The following is a 19,186-nucleotide window of genomic DNA, read 5'->3' on the forward strand; positions in this document are numbered from 1 at the left end:
AAATAAAATAAAATTAGCTGGGTGTGGTGGCAACCACCTATAGTCCCAGCTAATTGGGAACTGAGACAGGAGGATCACTTGAGCCCAGGAGTTCAACACTGCAGTGAGCTATCATTGTGCTACTGTACTCTAGCCTGGCCAACAGAACAAAATCCCGTCTCTTTAAAAAAAAAAAAAGACAAGCATTAATCTTTCCTAAGGAAAGGGGGAAAAATTTAAACCAGAGATCATTTGGATCTTCTCTATCCCTCACCTCCAGTCCCATTCCCCATAAGTCAGAAAATATTCTCACTGGGTATGAAGGAATGGCACCCTCATTGTAGAGCTTAGGGTACACTGAGGGGAGATGCCCATGGAATCTATGGGGCAGTTCTCACCCAAGACACCTCAAATATTTCTGCAGAAACAGGAATCTTTTTTTTTAATCAATACATTTTATTTTTTAGAGCATTTTTAGGTTCATAGCAAAATTGAACAGAAAGTACAGAGAATTCCCATATACCCCTATGCATCCTACCATACACACAGCCTTCCTCACTACAGCCATCCTGTACCAGAGGCATCTTAGGCTGCTCTATAAACCTAGGATTCTTTTTTTTTTTTGAGACAGAGTCTCGCTTTGTTGCCCAGCCTAGAGTGAGTGCCTTGGCGGCAGCCTAGCTCACAGCAACCTCAAACTCCTGGGCTCAAGCAATCCTGCTGCCTCAGCCTCCCGAGTAGCTGGGACTACAGGCATGCGCCACCATGCCCGGCTAATTTTTTCTATATATATTAGTTGGCCAATTAATTTTTTTTTTTAGACAGAGTCTCACTCTATTGCCTGGGTAGAGTGCGATGGCGTCAGCTTAGCTCACAGCAACCTCAAACTCCTGGGCTCAAGCAATCCTTCCACCTCAGCCTCCCAAGTAGCTGGGACTACAGGCATACACCACCATGCCCGACTAATTTTTTCTACATATTTTTAGTTGGCCAATTAATTTGTTTCTATTTTTAGTCGAGACGGAGGCAGGGGGCAGGGGTCTCACTCTTGCTCAGGCTGGTTTCAAACTCCTGACCTTGAGCGATCCATCTGCCTCAACCTCCCAGAGTGCTAGGATTACAGGCGTGAACCACCGCACGATTCTTCAATATAGTAATTTGCACCCTAAAGTTTCCCACATGCTTCTACCTACTTGCAATCTACTCTATTTATTTGCTCTAATGGAAAAGGAAAATAAAACATAAGGGATTAAGAGTAAGTGTTGATATTTGGCTCCAGAATCCTTCAATTATTCCACCTGCCCCTATGTATAAGAAAGTTACCACTCTAATTATGTTTGGGTTTTTTCTTTTTTCTGAGACAGGGTCTCTCTCTGCTGTCTAGGTTAGAGTACAGGGGCATCATCATTGCTCACTGCAACCTCAAACTCTTTGGCTCAAGCAATCCTCTTGCCTCAGCCTCCTGAGTAGCTAAGACTACAGGTGTATGACACCACCACCACCACCCCCAACTGATTTTTCTATTTTTTGTAGAGATGTGGTCTTGCTACGTTGCTCAGGCTGGTCTCAAACTCCTGACCTCAAGTGATCCTCCTGCCTTGGCCTCCCAAAGTGCTAGGATTACACATGCAAGCCACCATGCCAGGCCTCTAATTATGTTTTACTTTGGTTAATGTTTCAATAAATTTGCTTTCCCTACACATATTGATAAAAACAGGCCCATCTCCACTCCCACTCCTTCACTTGACTAGCCAAAAAATAAAAAGCCCACCAAATACAAAACTGGTTTGTCAGGGAAAGTCAATCTGATTAAATATTTATTGTGTCTAAACCACAAGTAGAAAAAGATTGAAAAGCCGATTATTTTAATGCTAACTCAATGCAAAATATTGCACTTGGTTTACTTTACAGGAGAGTTAATGACACAGCTAACATCTGGGTTTTGAAGTTTTAAGGATTACATTTGGGTGGAGGGAGAGAAAAGTGGAAAACAAAGGAAAAGTCTAATGCTTTTAGATTCTTTCAGAAAAACAGTGTTTGCTAAAAAGGAAAGCAAAATTAATATTAGAGAAATGCATGTGAAAAACATGCATTTTAGGAAGCTTTCACCTAAGCAGGTGCTCAAATTCAGATTCAAATCCTCCAACTCTCATAATGAGAGGTCAGGATACCACAAACTAATCAAATCAATCAACAAAGTGGGGAAAACAGGTGGTTGACACCAGACTGGGCAGGGTTTTCCTAAATTGGGCTTACCTTCACTAATCCAAATCGGTTTTCAGAAATGGCTTTTTACAAAAACTACCCAAACATCCCCCTAATAATTTGCACTCCTCCTCCACAACAGGGAAGCCATTTATTTACCAGAAGGTTTACTTTCTCTTTCAAGCTCTGCTGGCTTCCTCCTGCCCCACATTCGGCCAAAGAAACAACTGGGTTTCCATTCTTCCCTACCTTCTCCAATCCAAAACTGGAGAGTTGGGGTGAGGGAACCTATTTTATGGAGAAGCTGAGTGGTTCTTCTTTAACTGCAAGGCTATTCTGAATAGAGATTAGTTTACAAAGGAAAATTACAGGATGAAAAATAAAGCTTTACTCCTCCAATTAACTCACATACACGTACAGTTACACATAGACACACACTTACACACATGTACACACACAGATGTGAAGGGACATTCAATTCAGCTGAGTAATGTGCCGCATATCAACGACGAGCTTCACAGACACCACCCAGGTAGGTCTCTTGGGATGCCTCCACACTCCACCTGCCTTACCTGACTCTAGGTTCCTCCCATTGGCTTCTTCCAACTCTAATCACCCTTCTACCCCTCAAATCTTCAATACTATCTGCATTTTTCATGTCATAAAAAACTCCGAGGGCAAATTTCTGAATGGTAATACACTTTTAATGTAATGTGTTGAATATTACTTAAAATAAATGGGATGTAATCATAAATTTTGGAAAATGCAAAGAGACTTACCACAAGGGCATTTGGTAACGGGACTTTACAGTTTGCCTTGCCTGTCTATTCCTTTTACGTGATGGCCTCTATCCACTCTACCACAATGTAAATCCCCAGTCCCTATTCGTTTGTTTCTCATTAGGTTAGACTCTCCCAATTACTCTTTCTTTCCTTTGGGTCACTAATGGCTACCATGAATCATAACTTGCCCAACTTTGTATTTTAGACAGATATTGCAATTTTTAATAATAGTAATTATTAGCACTCAAATGTAAGCTATCTGCCAGGCACCATGCAAAGTACTTTATGTGCATTATCTTGTTTAATCCTCACAACTACTCTATAAGTGGACCTGGTATCAACATTTTGTGAATAGAGAAACTGAAACTCAGCCAAGCGCAGTGGCCTATGCCTATAATCCTAACACTTTGGGAGGCCACGGTGGGAGGATCACTTGAGCCCAGGAGTTCAAGACCAGCCTGAGCAATATGGCCAGACCTCACCTCTAAAAAAATAGAAAAATTAGCCAGGTGTGGGCCTAAAACCACAGCTACTCAGGAAGCTGAGGCAGGAGGATCACTTGAACCTGGGAGTTTGAGGCTACAGTCAGCTATGATTATACCACTGCACTCTAGCCCAGGCAACAAAGTGAGACCTGTCTCAAAAAAGGAGAGAGAGAGAGAAGAGAGAAGGGAGGAGAGAGGAGAGAGGAGAGAGGAAAGAGGAAAAAGGAGAGAGAAGAGGGGAGAGAGAGCGCACGCATGAGCTCTCCCAATGGACCCAAAATCTAAGAGGTGGCAGATCTGGGATTAAAGCCCAAGGAGTCTGACCTCATAGGTCATTCTTTAAACTCCTATAGCAACTTTGGACCATGAAACCCTCAAACATACCGACCAAGTATTTCAACACTACAATCATAGTTACCTAAGGAAAGTTCAAAATATAAGTTCTTTGGCTGATGCAGTTAACAAGTCAAAGGTCAGGTAAAAGTTCAGTGATAGTAAAGTCATTTATTCTTATGGATGGAGGTAGCAGGAAGGAAAGCCAGATAATCCAAACATTGTTTTCTTCTGGGGGCAGATTTGCCTTCCTTATTATTCTTTTATCAGGCTGTTAAAAGGAATTTACAATAAATATATCCAAGATAAATTGGTAAACAGAAAAAGCTGCAAAAAATCTAGAGAAATACACCAAACTATTAACAGGATATACATAAAATACACATCTTTTATATTTCTACACATTTAAATTTTTTATAATAGCATGTATTATTTTGTAAACAGGACAGGGCAACTTATTTTAATGACATTTTAAACCCAATTATTCACAGAAGAGGAGGGAAAAGAGCTGTGGTTCTGTGGCCTCCTTTCCTCTCAGTTTAGTTCTCCTAAATTAAGAACTTCCACTTATAGCTCCCTGAACACACTACACTGTTTTAAGCCTCTGCATATTCATGTTCCTTCAGCCGTGAATGCAACTGTTTACCACTCAACTTTGTTGAGAGAATTCCTATTCATCCTACAAAACACTATTCAGGTGTTCCTACTGGATAAAGCCCCTCTGTGATAAAGCCATTCTCTCACCCCTGAAGAGAATTAATCTCTTCTTTTTGACATTTAATAAGAACTTAAATTTATAGAGCTCTTAATATATGCCAGGCACTATGCTAAGCATTTTATCTATATTATCTTACTGAATCTTCAACAATACCTACAAGATAAGCACTGTTATCATCCTTTCCTTTTACAGATAAGAAAATGAGGCTCAGATTCTGATTAGGAAGTGGAATTATCCAGGATCCCATCCCAAATGTCTGACTTCGGAGCCTGAGTGTTGAATCACTAACCTATGATCTCCTCTGCCCTAAAGCCATACTGGTGCAGCACATACCATGGTCCCCAAGACATCTCATCCTTGGAATCACCTGGCACAGTAATTGGCTCTCAATATGTTTGCTGATATGAATTAAGAGTTGTGATAATCCTAACATGACAAATAAGAACCATAATGGAAATTCATTCCTCCATATGCTGTTCCTTTTACAAATTGGAGATATCTCAAACAATTTTCCACCAAAGTACCACGTGGCCATCATGACTAAAGTGCATCACAGTGAGCCAAAGTGCCTAGCAATGTGTTACCAAGATATTGATTCTTTCCACCATAACCAAGAAAGACTGAGTTAGCCCAGTGATGTCATCCTGCTCGATCTCACTGAAGCTGCTCCAGAACACCAGGAGTTCTTCAGGATTTGGGAATGTCCCTCAAATTCTTTTTGTAGTTTTTATAAATGACCCAAAAGTTAAGGTAAAAATTTTAAATATGATCTGTAGCCAATCATAACTCTTCAAAAAGCACTTCTGCACTTAAGCCCACTATGCTATTTTCACCCAGAGAACCAAATCAAATAAGTTGGGACACCTCCCTTTGCATGCTGGCCCAGTTTGTAAGGTCATACTCAAGTAATAATTCCCCTAAGGCAGAGGGCATGTGCACTAATTTATTTTGTACAAGTTAACCAACACCAGGCATGTGCCTGACACATAGTAGTCCATAATTAAAGTACACCAAAATTAAACACCAGCTCTTGGCCTCAAAAGTTTTAAAAGATTCCCCTACAAAAGAACAGAACTGAAATTTCTTGGTCTTGCATTCAATATGTAAGCACTTCTCTGCCACCTACCCTGCCCATGTTATAACTCCATACTTCCTCACCCCAAATTCTTTACACCCATCAAGTTGCACTCATTATTTGGGACCCAGTTCAAATCCCTCCTTTGGCAAGAAAACTTACTAGACGATCCAGGCCTAATAATCTCTTCTTCCTCTGAAGACCTATAGTGTTCAGTGGTGTAGTACTGCCCAATGGAACATTACACGATAGATAACAGAAAAGTTCTGTATCTGTACTATTTTTTATACATATATATATAATAGTTTTGTTGCACAGCACATGTGTAATGCCTCACTGTCTCTTTGATGACAACATGTTGTATTGGATGGTTAAAGCATTTACCAAGTCACCCCATCAGACTGAAATTTCTGTGAAATAAGGAAAATCTTATTCTTCACAGCAACTTTCACAAAAGTACAAAAAGTAAATATTTGCTGATTTGCACACCACCTCTGAGAAAATCATAAGCTAAGAAGGTGCTCGACTCAAATGCCTGGAATGAAGACAACCACCTCTGCCCCATCTCACATCTGAATTTCAAGACACAGAGGCGGTCAGGCATGGTGGCTCACGTCTGTAATCCTAGCACTCTGGGAGGCCGAGGAGGGAGGACTGCTTGAGCTCAGGAGTTCGAGACCAGCCTGAGCAAGAGGGAGACACCGTCTCTACTATAAATAGAAAGAAATTAGCCAAACAACTAGAAATAGAAAAAATTAGCCGGGCACAGTGGTGCATGCCTGTAGTCCCAGCTACCCAGGAGGCTGAAGCAGGAGGATCGCTTGAGCCCAGGAGTTTGAGGTTGCTGTAAGCTAGGCTGACGCCACGGCACTCTAGCCTAGGCAAGAGAGTGAGACTCTGTCTCAAAAAAAAAAAAAAAAAAAAAAAAAAAAAAGACATACAGAGGCAGGGAGAAGAAAGAAACTTTCTGGAGACACAGTGACCACTAATCAAGCCACAAGGCACTCTGGTTTGTTTGCTTATTTTCAGAGACAGAATCTTGTTCTGCCACCAAGGCTGGAATACAGTGGAGGGATCATAGCTCACTCACTGCTATCTCAAATTCCTAGGCTCAAGCAATCCTCCCATCTCAGCCTCCGGAATAGCTAGAACTACAGGTGTGTGCCACCTTCTAATCCTGGCATTCTGGTTTAAATGACATTTAGGTCACAACTGCTCTTCACCTAAAACTTGCCTAAATAAATATCTTTCCATTAACAAACAGCTAAATTCTGATGGTAAATTATGCTAACTTAAAAACAGTTAATTACTTCCCAAGTTAGACATATCAGTTAGAAAAACAACCTAAGCAATCCCTATTTGTATTTCTTTTTTTTCATCTGTGTATTGAATATTTATCTCTCTTGGAGTCTTTCCAGCTATTGGTGGTCTTTTAGTGTCCAGATAGATGTTAGAATTTCACTGACACTTTTCTCAGCTGGAACTACACTCACTTTAAATCAAGACTCAACACTTTAAGTATCAATAGTTTAAAAAACACAAAATATATAGAAGGCACAAGTTCCACCACTATGGCATTCTGCTGCCTTGAGCAAGTGTTTTGTTTTTTTGGCCTCAATTTCCTTATCTACAAAATGAGGTTAATATTATGTGAACTACCTACCTCACAAACCCCTTGTGGGTCAAGTTACTATAACTGTGGGTCTTTCTAAATGGTTATTCTTCCCACATAAGCTACATATAAAAAAAAAAAGATTCATGAATTTGCGGTGTGTTAATATATAGACTAAGATCAATGTTCCAACATCTACAACAATTTTTTTTTTTATTCCAGACTTCTTTCCCCCAATCCCACCATGCTAGTGGGATTCTGCTAGTGCTCCAGTTCAGTACATGATAAGGAAATAAATATGTTGATTCAGGGAACACAGACATATTTAATAGAAAATTGGCTGAATCAGGTCATAACACAGTCTAAATCCACATATAAAAGACTGAGATGATTTACTGCTTTGATTTATTCAAACCAATACTTTATCAGCACAGCCAGCCAAAAATTTACAACCCATACACAGTATAAACCCTTAATTGCACACATAATAAAAACCAGCAGGTGTACACTATATATTTTTTTAATAAGAAAAAATGACTAACCACTGACTTTCTCACCACATACACTCACTTGATATAACACAAGAGTAGTGATGTGTACTAAACAGGGAAAAAAGCAACTTGGGTGACAGTTTGAATTTTGTTAACTTAACCACACCTCCCAGGAACCACACCTCCCAGGAACACAGGTAAAGTTTGCACACATGGCTTTGCCAAGGCCAGCCTGTCTTTGTTTCCCTCTTCTCTGCATTTACCCAAGATCTTGGCTCTGAGACAGAAAACTCCCACTCTCCATTGGTTCATTCTGTTCTATGCAATTAAGCAACACCACAATCCAGTAAACGCAATGGCTCAATTATTTATCTTCTGGCCGAGTTTACCAGGTGTTTATAAAAGAACAATGTCAAGAGGTTTATTTCTCTTAAGAGCTGGCTTGACGAGTTGCGGGGGGCGGGGGGTATTTTCTTATTTTGTCTTTTTTAAATTTTTTTATTTTAAAAGGGCAAGGGGGAGTGGTGGGCAGCATGGCTTAACCTAGAAAAAGATGGGAAGGAATTTAGAAAGAGTACAAGTCTGTCAATTTCCACAGGAAACTTGATTCTTATGCAATAATCCTACCCACAGCCAGCCAGTCCGTGAGGGTGCAGGGGGGAAGACACCTATTCCTACCTCCAAGGGGCTACAGCTGGCTCCAGAAGGAGCGGCAACCGGGCAAGGCGGAGGAAGTGGCTCAGCCAGAGCCGCCGGGCCCCGCCGGCGGGGCGGGGAGGAGGCTCCTTCCAACCCTCCCCCGCCCCCGTGATCTCCGCCGGCGTGACAGTCACTCCTGTGGCCGGAACGTCCCCAGAGCCCCGGGGAGCAGGAAGTCGGGGGGCTGTGCCTCACTTCTGCACCCCTAACCTAGTGTGCCCTCGCCCCGCAGTCCTCCCCTCGAGTTCATTCTCATTCTCCACAGAACGAAACTTCCTTCTAGCGCCCGTGTCCCTTCCGAGGCCCGCTCCTGTCATCCCGGGGAGTTGTCCCCTCAAGGCGACGCCCTGTGTCTCCTCCCATCCCCCCGCCCCACTGAAGTGTCCATTCACAACTCCCCGCAACAGCCAGACGCTCCCAGGCCCTGCGGCGCCCCCGAGGTCCCCAGGCCTGGGGGCCGTCGGGGAAGGCGGCCCCACCCTTCACCCCCTTCACCTGTTTCTCCGGCTGAGGCCGACAGGCTGGGGCTGCGCTTGCGCCGGGTGCGGACCGCGGGGCTCCCTTAGGCCGCGGGCCCTCTCCTGGCAGACGCCGAGAGACAGCGCCGAGCCGGGGTGTTCGTCAAGGATCCGGTTGGGGCTTGTTCCCTCCGCTGAGACGTCGAAACCCCTGGTTCTCCTCCCCGTCTACGCCGCGGCAGCTCCGGAAACCGCTGAATTACAGTCCTTTCAGCCAATCCCCGCCCAGCCCCAGCTGGCCAGGACACGGCGCTCATGCATAATTCATGAGACGGCCAGCTGGCTTGGCCACCCAGAGGCCCCAGTGTGTGAGCTGTACAGCTGAAGCCCCACCCACTGACCAATGAGGACAGCCGATACGATGAGGGGCGGAGCCAAGAGAAGGCTGGGTACGCCTCCGTGCTGGCTGTTCCGAGGACTAGTGCTCCTCCCTCCGCAGCAACCGAGGCCTTGGGCGCAGAAGCCCGGGGGGAGGGAGGGAAGATGACTGGAATGTCCTGCTGAAAACCCAGCTGAGTTCCTGGCAGTGCGTGACGTCAAGACACTTTAAATGCCCCTGGTACAGCTCCATCCTCGCTTTCCCTTTTCCCGGCCCTTGGCACCACGTGGGGGCGAGGTTGAGAGCCTCTTACCTCGTGGGAATCAGCCAGTTAGAACTGTCCCCAGGTATCGCCAGGTCCTCAGGGGGCCCAACTCCTGAATTGGGTTTCTGGGGACAACAAAAAGAACCTGGGTGACTCCGCCTGCTTTGAACTTCAGTTTCTGCGTGAGTAGGGACACACACACCCGGAAACATGACGTGGAAATAGAGTAATTACTAGAGTGCGTGGGGAGACTGTAGTGGATTTAACCTCGTCCTCCGTTCCATCGCTTCAAGCATCAAATGCCAACAGCTAGCCTGCTGGCCAGTACATGAGAATGCAGAGGACAGTATATATGAAGACTGACACGTACATATATTTAAATAGTATGTGAGTTTTCGGGGGGTTTTTTGGTGTTTTTTTTTAGCTCCCTCCAAGCTCAGATTCCTGGGCTCAAGTGATCCTCCTGCCTCAGCCTCCCAAGTAGCTGGGACTACACGCCAGGCTAATTTTTCTATTTTTAATAGAGACAGGATTTCACTCTTGTTCAGGCTGGTCTCTAACTCCTGAGCTCAAGCGATCCTCCTGCCTCTGCCTCCCAGAGTGCAGGATTACAGCGTGAGCCAGAGTTCCCGGCCAGTACGTGACATTTGTATGTGTCTGACTTGAAGTATCAATTCAACTCAGACGCAATTTCAATTGTCTCTTTTTCTTTTCCACCTTGTCTACTTGATATGCAGGTTTTACTGAATTGAAGCCAGTGGCTCCTAGGAAATGTAGACATTTTGCCTCACATAAGAGAGGATGAACTTTGCATAATGGAGTGGTTTTTGTGTGTGTGCTGATACTATCCAGATTTTTTAAAAGTACCAGTTGTTAATACTGTGTTTGTATTTGTTTAATACAAAGTGGTATAAAGACAAAATCTAAGGCCGGGCGTGGTAGCTCATGCCTGTAATCCTAGCTCTCTGGGAGGCCGAGGCAGGCGGATTGCTCGAGGTTAGGAGTTCAAAACCAGCCTGAGCAAGAGCGAGACCGTCTCTACTATAAATAGAAAGAAATTAATTGGCCAACTAATATATATTAAAAAAAAATTAGCCGGGCATGGTGGCGCATGCCTGTAGTCCCAGCTACTTGGGAGGCTGAGGCAGAAGGATTGCTTGAGCCAGGAGTTTGAGGTTGCTGTGAGCTAGGCTGACGCCACGGAACTCACTCTAGCCTAGGCAACAAAGCGAGACTCTATCTCAAAAAAAAAAAAAAAAAGACAAAATCTAAAAAGGGCCCTATTTTCTCACCAACCAGATAACCCCTAATGACAATTCTTTTTTCAATGAAACTAATACATGCTCATGGTTAGAAATTTTGTTTTATTTTTAGAAGATTTAATATTTATTTCTTTTTTATTCCTTTTTTTTTTTTTTAACATAGAAATGCAAGGTTACATGGTTAGAAATTTTAAACAGCTCAGACAATGCACCTTGATTTTACACCAGAGGCTGTGTCTTCCTGGTTTGCAATAAAATATTTTTTAAAAAAGAAAAAAATATTCAAATAGTCCAGAAAGTCGAAAATTAAAAATAAAAATCTTCCCTTCCTTCCCCATCCATCTTTCTCCCCAAGGATAGCTGTTCTTATTAATTTCTGGTGAGAAAAATCAATGACTCTTAACCTTAGGGACTGGGGAGTTCACGGATCCCTCTGAGAGTCTGATGGAGACCATGGATTCTAGCCCCAGAAAAAATATACAGCATAAGCCTTTACTCACAAATTCACATGGTCCTCAGATACCTGAAGCCTGTATAAAGACCCACATTCAGGCCAGGCACAGTGGTTCACGCCTGCAATCCTAGCACTCTGGGAGGCCGAGGCAGGCAGATTGCTGGAGGTCAGGCGTTCGAAACCAGCCTAAGCAAGAGCGAGACCCTGTCTCTACTATAAATAGAAAGAAATTCATTGGCCAACTAATATATATAGAAAAAATCAGCCAAGCATGGTGGCGCATGCCTGTAGTCCCAGTTACTCAGGAGGCTGAGGCAGTAGGATCGCTTGAACCCAGGAGTTTGAGGTTGCTGTGAGCTAGGCTGACGCCACGGCACTCGCTCTAGCCTGGGCAACAAAGCGGGTCTCTGTCTCAAAAGAAAAAAAAAAAAAGACCAATATGCAGACCCCTTATACCACCTTACATCCAAATGAGAGGTGAGGGCATCTATGGGACAACTGGTAGGGTCACTGATGGTGGGATTGAGACTCTCTGGTTGCCCTCTTGTAGACACAGCCCAGTGTGGAAACTGCTGTATTTATCTGTAGTGTGTGTGTGTATTGATCACTCTGTTTATCTTGATCTTCACCCCAGGACAGATATCCCCACCTTACCTAAACTCTCTGTTAGCTGTTCTATCCCATGCAGTTAAATGCCTCTCTGATAACATAGGGTCTAATATTTGTTTAGTGATTTACCACCTACAAAGCACTTACGCACTCCTTTCCTCTTTTTTTTTTTCTTTTTGAGATAGGGTCTCACTCTGTCACCCAGGCTCAGAAGTGCTGAAGTGTAGTGGCATGATCACAGATTACTGTACCCTCAAATTCCTGGGCTCAAGTGATCCTCCCGCTTTAGCTTCACAAGTAGCTGGGACTACAGATGCATGCCATCCCACCAGGATAATTTTTCTTATTTTATTTATTTATTATTTTTGTAGAGATGGGGTCTTGCTATGTTGCCCAGGCTTGCCTCTTTTCTTTCTCACAACAATCAAGTGTAACGGATAGGAGAAGCCATTTTATCCACTGATAGAAAACTAAAGCTAAAATAATATGATATTCTCAAGATCACAGAGATAGAAGTATACCAGGTGGGTTCAGAGCCAGGTTTTTCGACACCACATCCCATAGCTTTGTTCTATACACCCAAACCCTGTTCTCCTCCTCTGACTCCTCAGGAGCTCTTTGTTTCCCTCACTGCCTTCCCCACCATGCACACATAAATTCTACCCTGGAGCCTATCTGTTTGACATACAAAAGCTCTTCAGCCCAGTCACTGGCCTTTCTCCACATCTCTACCAAATTCCTCTTGGCTAAACACTGCAGTTTCACTTAGGCCAATGCTTTGGCCACTTCTTTCTCCATCCTATCCTTTCCCTGGCTGCCAGGGACATCATCGTAAAACTTAAATAAATATTCAATCATGTCACAGTCTGCTTAAAAATCTCTACTCTTCCCAATTACCTACGGGATAAAATCCAAGTTCAATAAAAAACACTGACCATCTAACACAGTTCTGGGCATGTGGTAGGAGCTCATTCTCTGTTCCTTCTTTCCCCTTCTTGACTTGAATCTCAAAATCCTACAAAGTCTGACTGAACCTCCTTTTCTAGCTTCATCATCCCATACACCTTAAGCTCCCACATTAAATTTATCCCCTTCCTCCAAACATATCTGCACCTTCTGAAACTTCCTGCCTCTGTGGATATTCTTCCTTCCACCTGGAATCTCCCTTTCTTCATACCCCAGCTGAAAACTCTTACTCATTCTGCAGAACCTGGTTTCAACATCGCCTCCTCTGGGCTTTAGATTCTTCCTGGCAAAATTAAGCTCTTCTGCTAGACTCCCTCGGCAGGTTGTTTCCCCATCTGGAATAGCATTCTCTACCTTGAACTGTAACACATCCATTTATTGACCTACTTCCTGATAAATAATAATTAACATTTGTTAGGTAATTACTATGTTCCAGGAACTATACTAAGCATTTTACATGGGTAACCTCATTTGATCCTCACTGGAACAAAGTGAGGTGGGTAATATTATAATTATTATTTTAAAACTGAGGAAACTAAGGCTTAGAAAGTGAAAGACTGGTCTAAGACTGGTCTCACACCTAGAAACTAGGGGCAAACTCAGAATGAGAATCAGGTGTGGCTGACTCCAAGGCCTGGACTCTCTGGCCACATGCTAGAAAACATCTTCCCCTAAGCTTTAGGTTCCTGGAAGCTCGAACCCTTTAATACTTGTTTTCATAAACTCAACATCTAGCATCTAGTCCAGAGCTCACCTAAAACTGAGTTAATTAAATATTGATAAATATGCATTGAATCATGTCTGGGATAGCAAAAACTTACAGAGTTTTTACTATGCACTAGCCACTACTATGAGTATGTAGTACTCATGTAATGCATCTGTGAACTCATTGATCCTTACAGTAACTCCATGAGGAGGACACTGTGATTTTTACAGGTGAAGAAAATGAGATTTACCCAAGGTTAAGTGACTTACTCAAGAATATAAAGCTGCGGTGGCTCACGCCTGTAATCCTAGCACTCTGGGAGGCCGAGGCGGGCGGATTGCTCCAGGTCAGGAGTTCAAAACCAGCCTGAGCAAGAGCGAGACCCTGTCTCTACTATAAATAGAAAGAAATTCATTGGCCAACTAATATATATAGAAAAAATTAGCTGGGCATGGTGGTGCATGCCTGTAGTCCCAGCTACTCGAGAGGCTGAGGCAGAAGGATTGCTTGAGCCCAGGAGTTTGAGGTTGCTGTGAGCTAGGCTGACACCACAGCACTCACTCTAGCCTGGGCAACAAAGCGAGACTCTGTCTCAAAAAAAAAAACAACAAAAAAACAGTGAATGCATGGAAGTACTCTTGGTTCCACCCCTCCCCTCTCTGAACTCTGTCAATTCTCTCTTCCCTCCTGACCTTCTCCACTTGTTCTCTCCCCTCTGTCTCTAAATAGACTTCCTTCTCTTTCCTATGTCAACCTCCTGCTTCCCACCGTTGCCCCCATGTCTTCATCCTCACTTGCTCCACCAAGGTGGCTTCTGCCCCCTCCTGTCCACAGGACAGTGCTCTTGAAGGCCACCAGGGACCTCTTCCTCATCAAAGTTGATGTTTTCTTCTCAGTCATTTAACTTAGCTTCACTATAGAATCTAGTGCTGTTATCATCCCCTCTTCTTTCCTAGACAGTCTTTTCTCCCTTGACCATCCATCATAGCAGACAACAGAAACAATTGCATTAACCTGAAAGCTGATGGGGGCTGAAGTGAGACATCCTGGCTCTGATACGGAATAAACTATGCAACCCTGGGCAAGTTCCTTAACCTCTCTGAGCTTTGGCACCCTCATCTGCAAACAGAGAACATAACTCTGACTTTGGTGAGTTTGCATTAAGTGTTGGATTTGAAGATACTCTCAAGCTGACTGTGTAGCATGGTAGATAACAGCCAGCTCCTGGTACAGTCCACTGCCCAGCTGCCCTACTAATCCAGCAATGTGACCCTGGGTCGGTTGCCTAACCTCTCTGAGTCTCAGTTTCCTCATCTATAAAATAGGGAATATGAAAGCACCTACCTCATAGGTTAATGTGAAGATTTAATGAGATGACCTGCAAAGCATTCAACATAGCATCCGGTACATTGCAACTCCTCAATATATCTTAACACACACACACACACACACACACACACACACACACTCAAGGGGGGAGGAGGAGCCCATTGGAAGATCTGAGATCTTTCCCAAATTCCAATAAAGTTGAACAACCATACTTTGGGAATAGCAGTTCCAGGAACCTCAGCAGAGGGAGTTTGTGAACTAAAGTTCTGCCCTTTAAATTCAGATACTGCCCTCATGGCAGGAAAACAAAAGAAAAAAAAGAAATATATAATTAAAAACACAAATTTTAAAAAAATAAAGTTCTGCTGTTCCCTTGTCATGACTTGATGCTGCTCTGACGATGTTCAGTCTTTCTGTGTGTCGGCTTGAAACTCTAAATTCCCAGCAGAAAAGTGTTCATTGGTTCAGACAGGACCAGATACCCATTCTTGACAAAGCAGTTGTGGACAGGGGCTGGAGTCAGTGACAAAGCCCTGGAGGGAGGGGGCGGGGGCTTTTCTGATGGGGAGGCCATGCAATACACATCTGACTTCTCTGGGATAATGTTTGTGAGAGTGCCCTGCGCTGGGCAGGATGTTCTCCTCTCGGACCACCCCACAGTCTACTTTGCTAGTCTTCCCTTCCTTCCAATATCCCCCAAAGGAAGGCACTCCTGCCTTTAATTCTAAATTCCACCCTCTTCTCTCCCTAGCTCCTTCCCTTGGCAAGTTCATCTACTCCTAGCACTTCAAAAACCACCTTTCTTTTCATAACTCTTTATTCTGAGTCTCATTAGGTCCAGAAGTTACCTTCTCTTCCTAGGTCACAGCAACTTCTGTAAAATGACACCTTCTGTTTCCTCATCTGTAAGACAAGACCCCTTTTAGTTCTAACATACCACAATTCTATTAACTGATCCTCAATTACACCTCAGCTCTCCTGGCCCTGTGCCTTTCTGAGCACTGTTCGCTTTGCCTGGAGAACCTCCCTGGCCCATGTCACTGCTTCCATTTCATTAACTTGTACTGAGGGCCTGCCAGACTCACAACAAGTCCTCCCTTCCTGGGAATTACTCCCTGCCCCCACTCCCAATCATACACCAGAATGGGTCCCTTCAGCCATATCTGTACTGTATGATTCTGTCCTCCTGGCCATCAATAATTAAACTCAGGGTGAACACTAGTATTAACTGGTTTGATCAGATTCTCTCTGCCAGGAATTTAGAATTTCAAACTGAAAGGCACTAAGCCTGAGAGTCCTTAGAGTTGAGTTCCATTAAGGTCAGCACTTTAGAGAGGGCAGTACATCAACTCCCTGTGCAGAAGTCACTGGAGATTTCCTGATTCCTACTCTGCCTAGCCTGTACTCAGGGATCCCCTGGAGTCCATACGATATCTTGGCAGCCTTCCAACATCATTTCCTTTTTCCCTTTAAGCTAGCTGATGTCCTTTTCTTATACTTTCAACTAAATGACATTAACCAATACAATTGTGTTTGAGATACTTTTAGGCTCTGGTGACACAAAAATCAAGTAAAATGCTGTCTCTGCCCACCAGCAATCCTACCCATGTTTAGAATCACAACTTAAAGGCCCCCTTTCTCCTTTAAGTTTTTCCATATTCCCCAAGCAGGATTAACCCCTCTCCAGTGTATGGCCATTGCACTGTGCTTTACCTCTTATGGAAGTCATCTGTTTGAACTATTTTGTTTTTTTATTTTTTAGTTTTTGGGGACAGGGTCTTACTCTGTTGCCCTGGCTAGAGTGCAATGGAATCTCTTTGAGCTATTTTAAATATCTTCCTGTTCCACTAATTACAAACCCTTTAAAATCAAAGACTAGATCTTGCTGTCTTTTTAGTCTCTCAGCACAGAATCACAAACTGTTCATTTGGAAAAAAAATCTGTTGTTTTGTCTGCCTTTCTTTCTCTCTGTTTTTTATTGATAACTTCAACCCAATTTTCATTTGAGAAAAGAGTCCTCCTTCACTCTTGTGATGGTAAATTTTAGGTGTCAACTTCACTGGAATAAGGAATACCTAGAGTAAGAGTTTCCGGAGAAGACTAGCATGTAAGTCTGAGTGGACTAACCTGCCCTCAATGTGGGTAGGCACCAGGCAATCAGCTGGACCAAGATAGAACGAAAACAGTGAAAAGGGTAACTTGGTTTCTCTCTCTCCAGGACTGAGATCACACCTGTTCTGCCTTGGACATCAGAACTCTAGGCTCTCCAAGTGAGAATTGGGATGAAAAAAAAAAAAAAAAAAGAACTCCGGGCTCTCTGGCCTTTGGATTCCAGCACTAAACACCAGTTGCCTCCTAGGTTCTCAGGCCTTTGGTCTTGAACGGAGAGTTACACCATCGGCTTCTCTGTTTCTGAAGCCTTCAGACTTTGACTGAGCCATGCTACTGGCATCCCAAGGGTCTCCAGCTTGGAGATGGCTTGTCCTGGGATTCTCAGCCTCCATAATCAATGAATGCGCCAATGCCCCTAATAAAGTCCCTCTCACCTATGTATCTATGTATTTTTGTATCTATCCATCATGCACCCTATTGGTTCAGTCTCTCTGAAGAACCCTAACTAATACAACTCCTTTTTTGGCGGTGGGGGGGGGGGCAGAGTCTCACTCTGTTGCTCAGGCTAGAGTTCCATGGTGTCAGCCTAGCTCACAGCAAACTCAATCTCCTGGGCTCAAGTGATCCTTCTGCCTCAGCCTCCTGAGTAGCTGGGACTACAGGCATGCGCCACCATGCCTGGCTAATCTTTTCTATGTTTGGTAGAGACGGGGTCTCGCTCTTGCTCAGGCTGGTCTCAAACTCCTGAGCTCAAATGATCCTCCTGCCTCGGCCTCCCAGAGTGCTAGGATCACAGGAGAGCCACCTCACCCTGCCCTAATACAACTCTTAATTCCACACTTGAGGTGAGTTCTACAAGTGATCATGTGATCTATATTGGGTCAGAGGCATAGAGGCTTGGATATATGACTTATCAGGACCAATAGGTATCATATCTGAGATTCCAGCTGGAAGGGTCTGGAAAGAAACTCTCTTCACTGAGGTTGCTCACGTATTAGGCCATAAGCCTGCAACTGTTTATGGTCATCTTTGCCACCATGTGGGAAGAATTCTATTATTAGTGAAACAGACACAGAGGAAAAGAGAAGGTAGGAAGAGAGAGATTCCTAACCATATTATATCAGACATGGTGCTAATTACATCAGCCACCCTGGACCTATTTCTGGGGACTTTTTCAATTACATCAATTCCCTCTGGGTTTGTTTTCAGCTTTGGTGTTTTGTTTTTACTGAAGCCAGTTTGAGGTATTTTTGACACTTATAATGGAAAGAGTCCTGTAATTCATTCATTCATTCATTGACAGGTTTTGGGGGTTTTTTGTTTGTTTGTTTTGCTTTTGAGACAGGGCTGTTGCCTGGGCTAAAGTGCAGTGGCATCATCAGAGCTCACTGCAACCTCAAACCCCTGGGCTCAAGCAATCCTCCTGCCTCAGTCTCCCAAGTAGCTGGGGCTACAGGTACATGCCACCATGCCCAGCTCATTTTTATATTTTTTGTAGAGACAGGGTCTCACTCTTGCTAAGGCTGGTCTCGAACTCCTGGCCTCAAGCAATCCTCCCACCTCAGCCTCCCAAATTGTTAGGATTATAGGTAGGAGCCACCATGCCCAGCCTAACTGTTTACTCACATAAAGTTTTATGAGAGTTCTGAGAAGAGGATGATTAATTGTGACTACAGTAGAGGGGGGAAGAGGTTGGTTTAGGAAGGCAGGAGGCTGGGGTGGAGCCCTAGAAATGGCATTACTTTTATTAGGGACACCCTTTGTCAGATGATTGTTTGTTTGTTTTGAGACTCTGTTGCCCCAGGCTAGAGTGCCGTGGTGTCAGCCTAGCTCACAGCAACTTCAAACACCTGGGCTAAAGTGATCCTCCTGCCTCAGCCTCCTGTATAGCTGGGACTACAGGCAAGCGCCACCAAGTCCAGCTAATTTTTTTATGTATATATTTTTTAGTTGTCCAACTAATTTCTTTCTATTTTTCTTAGTAGAGATGGGGTCTCCCTCTTGCTCAGTTTGGTCTCAAACTCCTGAACTTAAACGATCCTCCGGCCACCGTCTCCCAGAGTGCTGGGATTACAGGAATGAGCCACCACACCCGGCCTGTCAGATGATTCTGATGTAAGCAGAACCAACATGATGATGCAAGTTCATTGCTCTAGGAAATTCATAACCTATGGGCAGGTGGGGCAGGCTGCTCATGGGGAAGAAAGACAGTAAAATAGGCACCCATTTTACTCTTTTCTGTTGCTATAACAGAATACCATAGACTG

At 43.8% G+C, this 19,186-nt stretch overlaps 1 protein-coding gene and 1 long non-coding RNA gene across 6 annotated transcripts in view; one reads left to right on the forward strand and one right to left on the reverse strand.

The window, feature by feature from the left end:
• STAT3 (signal transducer and activator of transcription 3) overlaps positions 1-9,102 on the reverse strand; it is a 62,393-nt gene extending 53,291 nt beyond the window's left edge. For 3 of the 5 annotated variants that reach the window (XM_012743213.2, XM_012743210.2, XM_012743212.2), the window contains exon 1: positions 8,875-9,102. The gene's annotated coding sequence lies outside the window, so the exon portion shown is untranslated. The remainder of the gene's footprint in view (positions 1-8,874) is intronic. The other 2 variants (XM_012743208.3, XM_012743209.3) reach the window with 1 other exon arrangement.
• A 5,315-nt stretch (positions 9,103-14,417) lies between these two features.
• Positions 14,418-17,360, forward strand: LOC142861958 (uncharacterized). The gene is made up of 2 exons (XR_012913088.1): positions 14,418-14,627; positions 17,026-17,360. It is a non-coding gene; the product is annotated as an uncharacterized LOC142861958 (long non-coding RNA).
• The last annotated feature ends 1,826 nt before the right edge of the window (positions 17,361-19,186 follow it).

The sequence above is a fragment of the Microcebus murinus genome, chromosome 18 (assembly GCF_040939455.1).
Source record: "Microcebus murinus isolate Inina chromosome 18, M.murinus_Inina_mat1.0, whole genome shotgun sequence".
In the NCBI taxonomy this organism is placed as follows: Eukaryota; Metazoa; Chordata; class Mammalia; order Primates; family Cheirogaleidae; genus Microcebus; species Microcebus murinus.